Source organism: Aegilops tauschii, chromosome 3 (genome assembly GCF_002575655.3).
Source record: "Aegilops tauschii subsp. strangulata cultivar AL8/78 chromosome 3, Aet v6.0, whole genome shotgun sequence".
NCBI classification, from domain to species: domain Eukaryota; kingdom Viridiplantae; phylum Streptophyta; class Magnoliopsida; order Poales; family Poaceae; genus Aegilops; species Aegilops tauschii.
This window is the reverse complement of record NC_053037.3, coordinates 9,913,270-9,930,532: the sequence shown is the minus strand read 5'-3', so window position 1 is coordinate 9,930,532 and position 17,263 is coordinate 9,913,270.

The following is a 17,263-nucleotide window of genomic DNA, read 5'->3' as shown; positions in this document are numbered from 1 at the left end:
GGGCAGCGAGAAGCTTGGTATCCGCCCGGTAACCGTTTTTCTCGGGCGGTACCCAAAATCGTGATGAGGACACACTCGATCATCTTGACGAGTCGTTTAGAAAAAAGATTCGATCGCAAGAGGAGATTAGGGCAGATGACTTGATCGGAATAAGGACGTGCATGCGACGGAATCGGAGGAAAAAAGACCATAACCGTGAGTCAAGGGAATTGATATCGTGTTTACTCTTGCATCTCTGGGCACTCTCTTATTTGTTTAGACTAAACTTTTTAACTTTTCAACATGTGGTATTATCTAGTACAATTATACGTAATAATGGTACAACTAAGTATTAAGATACAATGTCTTCCTCTGTAAACTAATATAAGAGCATTTACATCACTAAAATAGTGATCTAAACGCTCATATATTAGTTTACGGAGGGAGTATTATACCACCAGTGGTAGTTACCACCACTTAAATTTTGTATGTTGTATGTAGTATGTATCAAAGCGGAGAGTATGTAAGCGTAGTATGTAGTATATAAGAACGTTTAGGTAGTATATATACTACTTTTTTTGTAGTGTGTATCATATTTTGAGTATGCTCATTTTTACGTACAAATATATACGTATTTCACTAATATAATAAAAACCATGGGCCAACTTGTAATTTTTTCATGTAACTCACTTTGGAGTATATTATATATAGTATATGAATATACTTAAAATGATAAAGTAGAATATATACTACCACATGATAGTATATGAGACATGTGGGGTAACTACCCCAGATGGTAGGATGGATTTTCCCTATATATATATATATATTAAATATTGGGTTTGGAAATAAAATTTAACTAAATTTGAATCATATATCACATGAGTTTGACTGAGTTATTTACTACTCGAGGCATTACTATTTTTTGGCTTTTAACCAAATTTTTAGATCAGAGAACCATAGAAAAGAAAAGAAAATGGCATATATCTTCAATGCTTAACTTGTTTAGATCGGAGAACAGTAGAAAAGAAAAGAAAATAGCGTATATCATCAATGATTAACTTGGGCTACTTAGACGGATTAAAAGCTTATGTTGGCATCCATGTCTATTATAATTTCGTGAAATATCATAATAGATAGAGATATAAATTAAGTTGACCGATGATTCCAGAATGCATGCTTGTATATTTTGTGTGCTAGTAAATAAAAGGATTAGTTATGTACATACTACATAGGAAAAAATTAAATGATTAATATCCATGACTGGTTTGCACCGGAACATGCTTGTGTATTTTTGAGTTTGTGTGCAGTGTCAATCCTGGAAGTATCTGCCACAGTTAGCCTAAAAGTTTCTGCATGCTTACAAACGGGGCCATCACACTAAGCTCGTCATTCTTTCTTCATCGCAACTGGAGTAAACACCACACAAACACGCAGGAGAAAGTCCACACAAATGCCTATTCGGATCATCCCTTGCCGCCCGTGTCACCGGTCAGACCACTCGTGAAAACTCAAGATCATGCACAACGTATGAAGTTGAAAAACTCGTACTACCACACATGAATCAATCATGTCGCTTGCCGTCCATGTCATTAGACAGAGCGCTCATGTATAGTCATGATCACACACATACCATGTCGAGCTGATCCCAAGAGAATCATGCATGGATCACAAGACGTTCACAAGATAATCTAAAATAGATCATTCTGGCCGAGAAAGGTCGCAGCATAATTGGAGCAGTGCGTGCGAATTGGTACGACTTTCCAAAAAATTTATATGTTAGTATCATATTTGAGGCAGTCTGCTACAAAATAATCTAAACCGCGAATAACAGTGTATTGGCAGTATGTATCCGACCGTTGGGGGCCCGCCTTTCAGGTGCTGACGTGGCATGTTCTTTTGCAAAAAAGACCTTTACTTTTTATTTAATCACACATATATCCCTTGTTTGCCAAAAAAGGTTCCTGCCAGGAAAAAAATACACGCAAATTAAACGACGCGGGGCCAGGATTCAAACCTGAACCGTGCCGTTCGCTACGTGCCGTCATTGCCACTGCGCTACTGCATCCTTTGGTTCGTTTAATTTTTTTTTCATATCTCCTTTATCTTTTCTCAGATCTTGGGTATTCTTTGGGTCGTATGCAGTGTGCATATCGTATATAGAAAAAATTACACACATATATACATCATACATTAAGAAATGTTCAATATATGTACGATGAAGATTTTCATAATACAGAAAAAGTTCATTGTATATTTAAATTGTTTCTTCTTATATTGTATATTAATTTTTTTTCAATATATAAATTGAACGATGTGATCATCATTTTCTTAAATACGATACGCTTTTGCAATATACGATGAACTTTCCAATATATGATGCAATGAACATCTTCTTAATTATACCATGCAATGAACATTCTTTTAATGTCATATAACCTTTTTTTTAATATCGTATAACATTTAATATGACATTTTTAATATACACATTTTTGTAATATACTTTGAACTTTTTTGTAAATAGGGAAACACAAGCAAACATATATGTTCAGACAGACGACATATATGTTTTCATACACTTTAGACATGTCCTAGCCTTTTTGAGTCTTCCATATTTTTTGTATATGTTTTTTAAAATATTGCATACGAAAATGTTCATTATAAATTTTAAAATTTTTGACTCTTCAAAAAATATCGCATAATAAAATGTTCACTGTACATTAAAAAATGTTGGCAGTATTGAAAAAAGGTCCTATGTATATTATACAATTCTGCGTGCTGTTATGATCTACGAAAAAGGATCCTACGTATATTGTATTTTATATAATTATAGTCACTGCCCATAATTGTATAATATACAGTACACGTAGGTATCTGATTTTTAGAATATACTATAATTTTTTCAATATACTATAAGTTTTTCAACATATGTATTGTGTTATATAATTATAGTCACTGCTCATAATGTGCATAATTTTTGTAGGCAGTATAATATATAATTGTAGTCACTGCCCATAATGTGCATAATTTTTTAATATATAATACGCACACTGCATACAGCCCGAGGAATACCTAAGATCTGAAAAAAGACAAAAGAAATCCGAAAAAAGACATATACAAAAAAGGGAACAATAAAAAAAGCGAGGACATGTCAATAGTAATAGTATAAGAAAATATGTGCTTGCAACTTGAATAAAGTGCCGCAATGGTGCAGTGGTGAACGCGCTGTCGCTTCAACGCCACGGCGGTGGTTCGTATCCTAGCCTCGTGCTCTTGTATAGTTTTCGAGGATTTTTCCTGGCACGACCCCTTTTTCAGCAAACAAGAGATAGATGCGTGATTAAATAAAAAGTAAGGGTCTTTTCGCAAAAGAATATGCCATGTCACCACCTGACAGGCGGCTATCAACGGTCAGATACACTGTTATACGCGGTTTAGACTATTTTGTAACAGACTGCTCAAACATGATACTGACATGTAAAAATTACGGAAAGTGGTACCAATCCGCACACGTGGTCCTAATTGTGATATCTTCCTGCAATTAACTCACGAGAGAGGTTGCAGCTAGCTGCGGTGTTGCACAGGATGGATCACGGATTCATCATGCATGCATGGGCGCTGTCCTCCTACAGTGTCGCGATCGGCAGCGGATACAATTTGTCCCAGTGTCCCCGTCCACACGTGTGCTGTGCCTGCTGCTTAGTACTTACTCTGCCCTGCCCATGCTTATTGGTTTCTCTGGCCAGACTGATACGGGGATTGACAAGTTCAGAGTTTCTCAACATAGCAAAAGCTTTTGATCTAGCATTGACTCATTCCGATCGGCAGTCAGGATTGCGTGCTCAACCTAGTTCAGAGATACTAGTATATATATTTTTTATTCTATCTGTGGAGAGCTTAACCTGAACTTGTGCACTACCGTCTACCGATTCTGACACGATTTAACCTCACAGATTCTGCTTCCAAGCGGGGCCACTTCACTAACCCTGTGATTCTTTCAAACACGGAAGAGGAGATTCATATACCGCACACATCAACCGTGATCCACTTTGCTGTCCATGTCATCTGCCTACTCATAACGTCAGAATTTGTTTGACAAGTAAGCACGATCACACCATCACAGGTTGATCCCACCCGAGAGAATCATCATACTGCGATCAAAATGAAATAATATAAATGGTCTCATCAGCTTTCTTCTCAAACAGAACACAAGCTGCTGCAGATTCTCGCTCAACCATCTTCTGAAATTACAGTGCCAAAACTGTTGTTATCAGCCATTTTCTTATCATTCGGTGCACCCCATTTCATTATTAATTGGCATCAAATATGACTGGATACTGATGTCGCATGGATGGCAGACTGGCAGTTGAACCACACCAAACATCCTACCAGAAATCAGTCTGTCTCCCGTATGCAACTCCCTAAGCTCTGTCCAACAGATATGACGGCTTTGACTTTGATCAGATCTGCAGAAGAGGCAGAATAAGCAGCCTTTGTGCTCGCATGACAGATTCAATTCTGAAACTTATATTCGTTTCTAACGGTACCTTAACACATGCCATCTCCCCTGTCTCCAATCTCCGCCACCACTTGCACAACAAAACTAGCATTCAAATCTTTCTAGATTGTGAATTCCAAGACCACCCCTTTTTTCTAGTCCTGTATATTCTACGCCATCTCACCATATGAAATAATAATACTTTTTTGTTTTCCCCTGCCAAAAGGATTGTCCGTGTAATCTGTTCCAGATTTTCAACGTTAGTCTTTGCCAATCTATACATGTGAATATGGTAGGTCGGAGCATTTTATCATTCCAGCCTTGATCAAAGTTGCTTCCTGGACATCTTGACTCTGTCAATTTGCAACATGTAACTTACCGCCACACACAGCCAAGCACACCCCTTGGTATCATGATAAAAGCATGTACAGCCGGGCCTCCCAAACCTTTCTCAAACGCCCGAACGGTCCGCCTGGTCACTGGCCGGTCACAATTTTCTACCCAGACGGACGCCTCAAATGGGACTCAAACAATTTTTCGACCCCTCATATCCAGCCCAAATATAGGGCGGATATGGGGCGCCCGGGCACGCCCGCCACGTCGGACCCAGCCCATGCTGGCCACTCGACCCCACATATATCCGTCCCCATCCGCTCGCCGGACCAAACCGTTGCCACTTCACTCCACCCTCTTCGACTCCCCTCCACCACCCGAGCTCACCTTCGGCGGTTTCCGGCCGTCTCCGGCATGGCAGGTAGTGGATCTGACTCCGACCAGTCCGGATCTGTCGACTGGGGTGTCATCCCGTGCAGGTTGAAGGAGCCAATGGCGGTCCGCATTGCACTCCGCCGATCCCTTGAGGACAGCGCCCGACCGACGAACGGATCTGCCCGCCGCGACTCCATAGTGTCAGCTCAACGAGCGCTCGAGTCCTCTGGGGCTGGATCATCGTGGTCCCGGTAGCCATAACCCTTTCCCTTCCCCATCACCGGTCGGATAGACTATGAGTCCCGGTGGAAACATGCCTTAACTGATTCCACCAATCAGAATTAAGCTTATGTAATTTTGTTTTATCCTTTTGTTTCTGTTATAGTTTTTACCCTCTTATTCAGGGCAAACATTCAACATATTAACCATTTATAGTTTGTTAAAATGAATCAATATTTTGCAGATGTGTGTATCTTGGGATGACAAACAATGTTGCTTTGGGGGGTTTTTCATTTTCATTGCACAAAAGAGCCATTTTCTATTTTTTTGAATGCCCAAAATGGTTTTTTTTGTGAAGAACCTACCAAATCTTTGTTGCAAAATTGCACCGCATCATTTTTTAGAAAATATCAGACCACATTTTATGTACAATTGACCAAATAGTTACATGTCAAAAGTTGTAGATCCACCTCTCATCAAAAAGACAAAATTATGCCAATTCAGCTGGAAGTGGCTCAAATTTGAACTACAGATGCTTGATAGTTTGCTCATGATTTTTTTCAATTCAAAAATCATTTTTAGGTACAAAAATAGCTACTTCACTAGAGAAACAACAAAAGTTTTCCAAAATTCAACACTAGCTAGGAACGGTCATGCCCGCCGTTTTGACCGCATTTTGAATTGGGCATGACAAAATAAAAAAAATAAAAATTGAAGAACCTTCGCATTGTGTCATTATATGTGACCAAGTTATCAGAAAAAATAATAAACATGTAACAAGGCAATTATTTTTTAAAAGTGTTTTCAGAAAAGAGGGGCTAGGGTTAGGGGATGGGAGGATGCGGTGCAGAGTAGAAGCTGGGACGCGCAAGTGCGGGACGAGGCGCCTAGGTTCTCCTCACAGGGGCCACTGCCTTTATATAGCATGTATGTGACATGACAAAAATGCCCTGGTGGGAGCATGGTATTTACATTTTGTTAGAATTGAATATTTATCCAATGGCTGAGTCTGATCGCGGTGAAGATCGGACGCCTCACGGTGATTAGGATCGAGATCGGACGGCCAATAATGCGCAGAGATTTCGATCGGATGGCCCATATGCTCTGATCGTTGTGAGAGAAGTATTTCCTCTAGGTCTTTACTCCAGTGATTTAGACTAAACTTTTTACTTTTTGACATGTTATACTTACTAGTACAATCTATATTAGACTTACTAATGGTATAAGTAAATATTAAGATATAATGTGTTTGTCATATAATTTTAATATCTGTCTTGGAAATAAAATTGAACTAAATTTGGACTATTTATGACATGAGTTTGACCGAGTTATTTCTTATTCGAGGCATCGGAATTATCGATTTAACCCATTTTTTAGTTCGGAGAACAATAGAAAAGGTAGAAAAAAGAAACGTATCTCCTCAATGATTAACTTGTGACACTTAGATTGATTCAAAACGCATGTTGGCGCCCATGTCTAATATAGTTTCATGAAATATCACAATAGGTAGAGATACAAAGTTGACAGAGGTTTCTAGAATGCATGTTTGTATATTTTATGTGCTAGTAAATAAAAGGATTAGTTATGTACTTACTATACTATAGGAAATATAAATATGATTAATATCCATGATTGATTGGTTTGTATATTTTATTAATATATTTTATGTGCTTGTATATTTCTGAGCTTGTGTGCAGTGCCAAAGTATCTTCCACAGCTAGCCTGAAAGTTTTTGCATGCTTCGAAACCGGGCCACTCCACTAAGCTCGTGATTCTTTCTTCATCTTAACTGGAGTAAACACCACATGAGCACGCAGGAGAAAGTCCACACAACTGCCTATTCGAGTCACCCCCTGCCGCATGTGTCACTGGTCAGACCACTCGTGAAACTCAAGATCATGCATAACGTCTGAAGTTGAAAAACTCGTACTACCACACATGAATGACATCAGACAGAGCGCTCATGAATCGTCATGATCTCCCACATACCATGTCGAGCTGATCCAAAGAGAATCATGCCTGGATCACAACACGTTCACAAAATAAACTAAAATAGATCATTCCGGCCGCGAAAGGTCGCGTTCTATGTTTACGGAGGTGAAACGTCCATGGACCCCTGTGTAACTGCGTAAGACCCCTAATATAAGGACCTTGGTAACATTAGTTGTAAAAAACGTCAGGACCGAAGTGCTTCGTGTCACACGTGCGGCACTTATCATTTGGGTATAATAACTCTTTTTCCTGCGAGCATACACCAAAGAACTAGCTCTAACCAAAAGTAGTTTGGTCAGAGGAGTTTGGTGAGATCGAGGTTCAGTCGATCAGTTAGGTATTCGATCGAGGTCCAGACGCCGTGTGCTGCAGTGTGGCAACGTACGTTTGGTGGAGATGACCTGAGCACGGGCCTTCTCTAGTCTCTGATCTCTCTCTAATAGCCATGCATCAATACTAGCACTAGTTATGCCATGGAAACGCACGCACTCGCATGCAGCACGTACAGAGATTGATAATTGCTGATACGACGCTAAAGCTAAACGCCAAGTGACGCATCCATGCATGGGCGCTAGCTTTCCTCCTACAGTATTATCAAAAAAGGCTTTCGCCCCGCTTTATATATAAAGCAAACCGCTAGAGCACAACAACGAAACAAGGTTCAGCCCACGCACACATACGCAGGCACAAGGCACACACACAAGGTAGCACACGACACAAGTACGGGATACTGCTGAGGACACAACTCAACAAGCCCTACAAAACACACACGCCCAGACCCAACACCGGGTGGGGCAGCCACATCAGGCTAATCAGGCTTTGGGGGAGGCGGCGGAAGCGGCGGAGACAGATGAAGCGCCATCGAGCAAAGGTCGGCGATGAAGGTGTTGATGGCGTCCCGGTCGGAAGGGCGGCTAAGCGGCCGCCAGAGCTGCAGGTAACCACACAGTTTAAAGATAGCGTCAGTTGCACGTCGAAGGGGAACTCGCTGGATCACAAGCTTATTGCGGACCGTCCAGAGCGTCCACGCAAGTACGCCAACGGAGAGCCACCTAATGTGGCGGACCGAAGGGGGGATGGCCTGAATCTCCGCAAGGAGGTCGGTCGGATTGGTGTGGCACCAATGTCCGCCCACGGCCTCGCGAAAACAACTCCAAAGGAATTGGGTCGTGACACACGCAAAGAATATGTGGTTCGAATCCTCCACCGTTCCCCAGAGGGGACACATCCCGTCCCCAGGGCCATTACGTTTGAGCACCTCCACCCCATAAGGTACCCGACCCCTAATCCATTGCCACCAGAATATCCTGATCTTGAGCGGCCGCTTGATGGCTCAGACAGCAGTGAAAGCCGCCGGAGCCTTCGACGGGGCGATGGCCTGGTACAAGGACCGAGTGGAGAAACGGCCCGAGGGCTCAAGGCGCCATGAAATGCGATCCGAGACCCTGTCAACGTCGGGGGTGTGGAGGGCGATGCACTCGAGCATCTCATCCCAGGCAGCAACATCTGGGGGACCAAAGGGGCGCAGGAACGCGAGGTGCCCAAGATCCGAAAGAGCGGCCTCGACGGAGATCCTAGGCTCCACCGCGGTGGAGAATAAGTCCGGGAAGCGGGCGGCAAAAGGGACTTCACCCGCCCACCTATCAAACCAGAACAATGTAGCAGAGTCGGAGCCGATCGAGATGGATGAGCCGATGCGGAGGACCGGAAGCAGCTGGATGATAGACTGCCAGAACTGGGACCCTCCGGAGCGCTGGCAAAAGGCTAGCGGCTGACCCCGAAGGTATTGCTTCTAATGATATCAAGCCAAAGACCGCCCTCGCCATTGGCAATCCTCTAGAGCCATTTGGTCAGCAAGGCGATGTTCATGCGTTTGGACGACATGATGCCCAGACCACCCTGGTCACGGGGCTTGCAGATGTCGGGCCAACTGACCATATGGTATTTCTGCTTGTCACCCTTGCCCGCCTTGTAGAATCTAGACTCGTACTTGGCAATCTCGTGATGAAGGGTCTCATGGAGACTATAAAAGCTCATCAGGAACAAGAGGAGGCTGGATAGCGAGGAGTTGATGAGCACGGTCCTGGCAGCCTTGGACAACCATCTGCCCTGCCACGGCTCGATCCGGTGTTGGAGTTTAGTCACTGTGGGCCGAAGATCCGCGACGAATAGTCGCGAATCACTAATGGGAACCCCCAGGTAAGTCGTGGGGAAGGATCCCAGCTGGCAGTTGAGGCGGTCCGCAATGAGCTGGGCCTCCTCAGGAGAATACCCAAGGACCATAACTTCACTCTTGTCAAAGTTGATTTTAAGCCCAGACATCTGCTGGAAGCACAGGAGGAGAAACTTAAGATTGGCAAGGTCACCCTCCGAGCCCTCCACCATGATGATGGTGTCATCAGCGTACTATAGGAGGGAGACCCCTCCCCCTCCCACCAAATGGGGGACAATCCCTCGAATATGGTCGTCCGCCTTAGCCTTATCGAGGATGGCGGCAAGGGCGTCAACCACCATGTTGAACAAGAACGGGGAGAAGGGGTCACCCTGTCTAACCCCACAGAAAGTGGGGAAGTAGGGGCCGATCTCCCCGCTGATGTTAACTGCGGTCCGGCCAGACGAGACCAACTGCATAACCCGGGTGACCCATCGGTCATCAAAGCCTTTGCGGAGGAGCACTTCCCGCAAGAAGGCCCAGGTAACGGTGTCATAAGCTTTGTGGAAGCCGATCTTCAAGAAGACCGCACGCTGTCGCCTAGTGCGCACCTGGTGCAGGACCACATGGAAGACTAAGACTCCTTCCTACAGTATTGCATGTTAGCAATATATATGTGTAGTTAGAGATAAGGAGAGATAAAAGATAGAATTAGTTTAAACGTATTATGTCTTGTCTTGTACCCAAGTCTCTTCCCTCATGATGTACTCTATATATACCCCTACGAGGGTGAGATCAATACAACAGAAATATTAGCAATCCTACAATTTCTACATGGTATTATAGCGGTTTGTCTCACGACGTTGATCCTAGGTTTTCCACCATTTCCACAGCGCGCCGCCCTCGGGGAGATTCATCTCCTCTCCCCGGGGGCGTGGCACCCGGTTAATAAAATAGTAGATCAGTTCTCTAATTTAGATTAGATCAATCTGGAAATTCCACCTAGTAGAATTTTCTTTTTTAGCCATCAAATAGTTCGACGACCTCAATCCGGTGACAAGCACGGGGAGGCAGTCACCGATCTACTGCGGCCTCTCCCTCAAGCGAGGAGAAGGACCACGACAACCCTGGCGAGTAGCTGGGAAAGGAAACGCACGCCTGATCACGGGAGGGCATAGCTCCCGCGGCGACCTCCATCGTGTACGAGTGCGCGGATCTCCCGACGGCGAAAAGCAACTCCGACACAGCATCGACAGATGCATGGCATCTATGCCCAAGCGTCTGTCGACATCGATCTACGCGAGGCCGATGGTTCGAGCACGCCTAGCGCTGCTTCGATCCAGCGACGCACAACAGGTAGCGCGGTCAGGCACTTTCCATCGTCATCCGCCCGGTGCGTGCAGGCAGTCATGGACTTGGATCCAATCAAGCGTATGCGTACGCGGCTACGCGACACCAGGCGCTGCTCCATGCGGCCGGCTTCAAGAGCGGACGCCACACACGCAGGCCAGGAGGGCCAGCCAAGAGCGACGGCCCCCTTCACTTCGAGCCACCCACGACTTCAGGCCGGACGAGCGCATCAGCCCGACATCTCCCGGACGATCGACACGCACTCTTTCCGCCACAACACGCAGCAGGACCACGCTCCTCCCTCTGCAGCCCGCGCAGACGATGGACACTACCGACCTCCCGACTCCCCGGCCGTGGGTCAGTGCACGTCTCCAGGAGACTACCATGATCCGATCTACATCGCCTTCACGCGTCGACATGCCTCTCTCCACCGAACGACTCCTTCGACAGTTCCACATCTCGACCCCAGTCGCTTCCTCGTCGCCTTCAACGCGCCTCCATCCCAACTGATGCATGCATGTGTGTTCAGGTCGTGGATGGCGAAAACCAACCTCTACGAACATACACACGAGGCTGCGCTTGGGTCATGCATACGTAGATACACATCATCATCGACAGCGCCAGCATCAACGATTAGGAGTCTACGGCGAATCGGCAACCTGCGCGACATCGATCTGCATCGACAACCTCGTCACGGGCCACAGCCACGTCCAGGTGCCACTGCAGCGATTCAGCGATCCACTACTTCACCGAGCCGACATTGAGTTGTACGACTACTCCTGGCTACGAGCCAACATACTTCTTTGGCACAACACGGCGTCGGCACATCGTCGCCGCAAGGGATGCCTTCAAGCGACATCGTCGTCGACACGCCGCTACAACGTGATTGCCGACACTTCATTGCCAAAGTCTTCATCAACATTTTCGACAACACACCGCCGCCGCCTCGTCCACAAGATGAACACCTAGCGTCCTCTGAAAGATTTTTCTGCAAGACACGACATCTACGACGGCAATGACCGCATCACGACAACGGCATCGACCGCGTCATCCACGACGGCACGACTGCATCAACACAACGTCACTCTAGTGACCAGCCTACATGGCCATACGGTTCTGGCAAAACCGATGTGTACTCGATGGGTTTCCTCTGGTCCTGGCAAAATTGATGGACTCATCGCTGACGGCACCCTCTGACATCCGCAAGGTGCTTCACGACTGCAGCTCCGCCATCTACAACATAGCGCATTTTTTTGCGCCTCCGGCTTTGTGCGGCTTCATCATCCACGACGACTACATCATCGACCACGACTACCTCGACCACGGCTACATCATGATCGGCTACCTCGACATCGACATACAGGGCTACGTCTACAACAACTCATCGGCAACAACTCCAGTCAACAGCATCCGAGTCGTCACTCGCGTCCACGCCTCTCGCGCTGTGACTGCGGGAGGGAATAGAGGAGAGACAAGGAAGGCACCGGAAGGGGATGCAGGCACCGCCCATTGTGTCGACCCATCAGAGATGCAGGTCATGACGGTGAAGTGGAGAAGACGACGCGAGCACGATACTTTAAATTCAGTCGAAATCGTCCGCTTCACTCCCGCTACGGCTGAGGGGGAATGTTAGAAATACATATGTGTTGTTAGAGATAAGGATAGAATTAGTTTAAACGTATTATGTCTTGTCTTGTACCCCAAGTCTTTCCCCTCGTGATGTACTCTATATATACCCCTACGAGGGTGAGATCAATACAACAGAAATATTAGCAATCCTACAATTTCTACATTGCAATCGGCAGCGGATATAATTTGTCCCAGTGTCCCCGTCCACACGTGTGTTGTGCCTACTGCTTAGTGCTTACTCTGCCCTGCCCATGCTTGTTGGTTTCTCTGGCCGGGATCGATGCATCATGCATTCAAGCGTACTTTGGATCGGTTATTTCTCAACCCATCGTCTACGCACTACACTGTTAATGCTATGGCCTTATGACCATTCGTCGGCCCGTTAATTCATCTGACGCGCGTCCTCTCAAGGTTGCCGGCCACACTGACACGGGGATTGACAAGTTCAGAGTTTCAGGTGTTGAGTTCGTCTCAACGTAGCAAAAGCTTTTGATCTAAAGCTTGAAAACGTTCTTACATTATATTATGAGATGGAGGGAGTAGCATTGATTCATTCCGATCCGCAGGTGAGGATTGCGCGTGAAAGCTTTAGCTTAAACTGATCTGATGTACGGAGTACCGTCTACCGATTCTAACATGATTTAACCTAACAGATTCTGCTTCCAAACGGGGCCATTTCACTAACCATGTGATTCTTTCAAAAACGAAAGTGGAGATTCATATACTGCACACATCAACCATAATTCACTTTACCGTCCATGTCATCATGATCACACCATAACAGGCTGATCCCACCCGAGAAAACCACCGCAGTGCGATCAAAATGAAATAATAAAAATGTGGCGGTTGAACCACACCAAACATCCTCCCAGAAATCAGTCTGTCTCCCATATGCAACTCCATTAGCCCTGTCCAACAGATTTTAACGGCTTTGACTTTGATCAGATCTGCAGAAGAAGCAGACTAGTTGATCTAAAAGAAAAGGAAGAAGCAGACTAAGCAGCCTTTTTTTTTTTGCGGGGTCAGAATAAGCAGCCTTTGTGCTCGCATGACATATTCCATTCTGAAACTTATATTTGTTCCTAACGATACCTTGTCACATGCCATCTCCCCTGCCTCCAATCTCCGCCAACACTTTCTAGATTGTGAATTCCAAGACCACCCCTTTTTCCTGTCCTGTATATTCTAAACCATCTCACCATATGAAATAATAATACTTTCTTGTATTCCCCTGCCAGAAAGAGTGCCCTTGTAATCTTTTCCAGATTTTCAACGTTAGTCTTTGGCAATCTATACATGTGCATATGGTAGGTCGGAGCATCTTATCATACAAGCCTTGATCAGTGCTACTTCCCGGCCATCTAGACTCTGTCAGTTTGCAACATGTAACCTACCGCCACACACAGCCAAGCACACCCCTTGCGTATCAGGATAATTAATCTGAAAAAAAATCAGCATGCAAACTGGATACGTGGACTTGTCCGCCTGGTGATTCTTTCTTGGTCTTTCATGGAGGAACACCAACGCATGCATGCAAGAGGAAAAACCCATACTTGCTGTCAATCTCATCCATCAGACCACCCAACAATCATCATGATCACACCATATATGCATCTACAGCGGATCCCAAGAGAATCACGCGTGGATCGCAAGACGACCACAAGGATGATCTAAAATAGCTCGGGAAGCATCGCTTTCTACGTCGATAAAGATGGAACAGCCCGGGATACATACAGCAGGTGTGGTGTGCTCCATGGACCGTGGACTGATGGACCCCTGTTCATAATTAACTAGATACAACTAATCCCGCCTCTTGAAGAACGGACCCGGCCCTGTGAACTCCAGCAAGAGCTCTAACCTAGAGTAGGTAGTTTGGTCTGGGGAGTGAGTATGCTAGTAGTACTGGCGCGTGAGATGTTGGATCACTCGGTTAAGTGTCTCCTGCATCCACGCCCACACGCCATGTGCAGTGTTGCATGCACCAGATCGATGGACGCACGTACGGCCAAGACGACAGCGCCTGTGTGGGTGCATGCATGGACCCTAGCTTCTCATTTGTTGATTTCTGTCGGTATAACAGCCATGCATGCATGAACGGCTAATCAATCACTGTGTGGGCACCGCACGCACGCACGCACGCAGCACAGAACTTGATTAGTCGAACCACCTTAGCTAGCTCGCTGATCAGGATGCAAAACGCAAAGGGACAAGGAGGAGGAGGAGGAGGAGAGAAGTTGCGCTGTCGTTCTACACTAGATAGCTAGGAGCATCTCTACTAGGCCCCCCAACAGCCCCCCAGGAGGCCTTTTTCATCGCTGGCGCGTGTTTTTTCTCCTAGTCATGCCCCCAGAAGCTGAAAAAGCGCCGGATTTCGTCAAAATTACGGCCGGCAGTCCCGACCCAAACCCACAAAGCTGGGGTGCAGCTGAGGGTGCCGGCGCTCTATTTCGCATGCATCGGCCCACTTGCCAGCCCCTCTCTCTCTCCTTTCCTCTTCTTTCTCTTTTTTCTTTCTCCTCTCTCCTCGCATGCATCGGCCCACCACCTACCACACACAGCCGGAGCGGGGAGGGGCTCGTGCGGCCGTGGCGGGGCTCGCGCTCGCGCGGCCGTGGCGGAGCACGGCCGGGGCGGAGCATGGCCGGAGGAGGGGGGGCGGGACGACGGCTTCCTGAAGGTGCTCCTCGCGGCCTGGCACTCCTCGCGCTCGAGGCCGGGGCGCTCCTCGCGCTCGAGGCCGCCGCCCACGACCTGCTTGCCGGCTACCCTGAGCTGCACCCGCTCTGCCGCCTGCTCGCCACGGTCAGGGCCCTCTCCTGGTGCGCCTCCGAGGAGGCGGCCGGAGGCGGGGTGGTTGGGGGACTGCGGGCCCGGTGCCGGTGGTGCAAGGCGAGGCGGGGGATCGCGCGCGCGGCCGGGGCCGTCGCGGCGGAGATTCAGGCGTGGGCGAACCACGAGCTCGCCGCGCGCCTCGTGGCCGCGCTGAGGGAGCAGGACGACGCCCGGGCGCGCGTGCTGCTGGCGGAGCTGGAGGCGCGGCTGCTGGGCGCGGGGGCGGGGGCGCCGTGCGTGCGCCGCGATGCAGCCGTGCGGTGTGGCCCGTGAAGAGCACGCAGTCTGCGCGGCGCGGGGAGGACGTCGGTGACGGCGCCGGGGGGCGCGCGCCGAGCTCGAGCAGCGCGTCGCCGGTGGCGGAAGACGAAGACGCGGCCGAGGGAGTCGCCTGGTCGGCTGGGGCCGTCGCCGACGAGCTCGAGCTCGCGTGGCCCGGCAGTGCCCACAACATGTGTGTTGTAATGACAAAGCGAAAAAGAAAAAATAAAACACAACTTGGGGGGCACAACGGCTGGAAATTTTTTACACCCAAACGCAAAGTTAGTGCCGGGGCCTCTCCAGGAGGCCGAAAAACGCCTCCTGTGGGGCACAACGGCTGGAGATGCTCTAGGGCCATCGATGGACAGCAGATCTGCCCTGCCTCCCTATTTGCCCTGCCCATGCCCACGCACTGCATTGCTAACGCGATGGCATCGTCCTACCACTAGGGATGTACTCCTATATAAGTTTCATGCTAAGTCATAATATCTCTACTTTGATCAAATTATATAAAAATGTATCAACGTTGACGATGTCAAATCAATATTGTTAGATTTATTATGAAGTGTAGTTTCATAGTACACATATATTTGATATTGTAGATGTTGATATTTTTCAATATAAATTTGGTCAAACTTTGGAAAGCTTTTTCTTTTTGGCTTGACACAAATCTAATATGTAGAGTCAAAAAGACCGGAGAGAGTGAACGGCAAATATACGGCGCCCGCAAGGCCAGTTTAGTTAGCTTTAGCTAGCTTGATAGTTCATCTCCCCAAAAACTTTATTAAAAAAGAATCATAAATGGACTTAAACATTATTAAAAAGAATCATAAATGGGCTTAAACAGGATTAAACAGGCCTACGTCGGTCCATGCGCGTAAGACCATTCATCCCGATCCCAGTGAAGATTGCTAAACTGAACTGCCATTTACCCGCGGGGAGCTTAAACTAAACTTATGGGACCTGCCTACCTGGCGCACGAGCGCCCGTTCGGGCCAGCGAGTGCCCTTCCCAAAACGAAAGTTTTACCGCACGCCGCGTTAGGACAGTCTAGAAAAGGAAAAACCTCCCGCGCCAGCTCCCACCTGCATTTATTAGGGGATCAAAAACTTTAAAAACTTGTAACTTTTGATTAGAATGTCGAAATTCAAATCCGTTTTCATCGGTGGGTTTCTCACGACGAGTTCTTCAAAACTAGATCCCATATGAGTAGGTTTCGAAGAACTTTTTTTTCCGAACAATTTTGTGTGCTACAGAGGCAACTTTAGTGTTACAGAAAAGCAACTCCTTTTTCCTAGTATGACTACCTATCAACGGAGGATCCTTTTAAGTCGGTTACCATGACTATCAATTGACTAGTTTCACCTCTAAATCGCCTAACATAAAGACAACTCCAACGTGGATCACCAAAACGCCACAAATATCTGAATCGACCTCTCTAGACACTTTTAGCCATCCAATGAGTCAATTACTATCAGGCATGTAAAAAGGTCTGTTGCCCCCATATGAGTTCCTTGCAGTAAAAAATAGCATGCATCCCCTATGCAAAAGTAAAAAACATGCAACAACTTTGCTATGATTTCAGACAACTCTTACAAAATTTGAAGCAACTAGTGTCATGCATTAAAAGAGGGGTTGTTGCC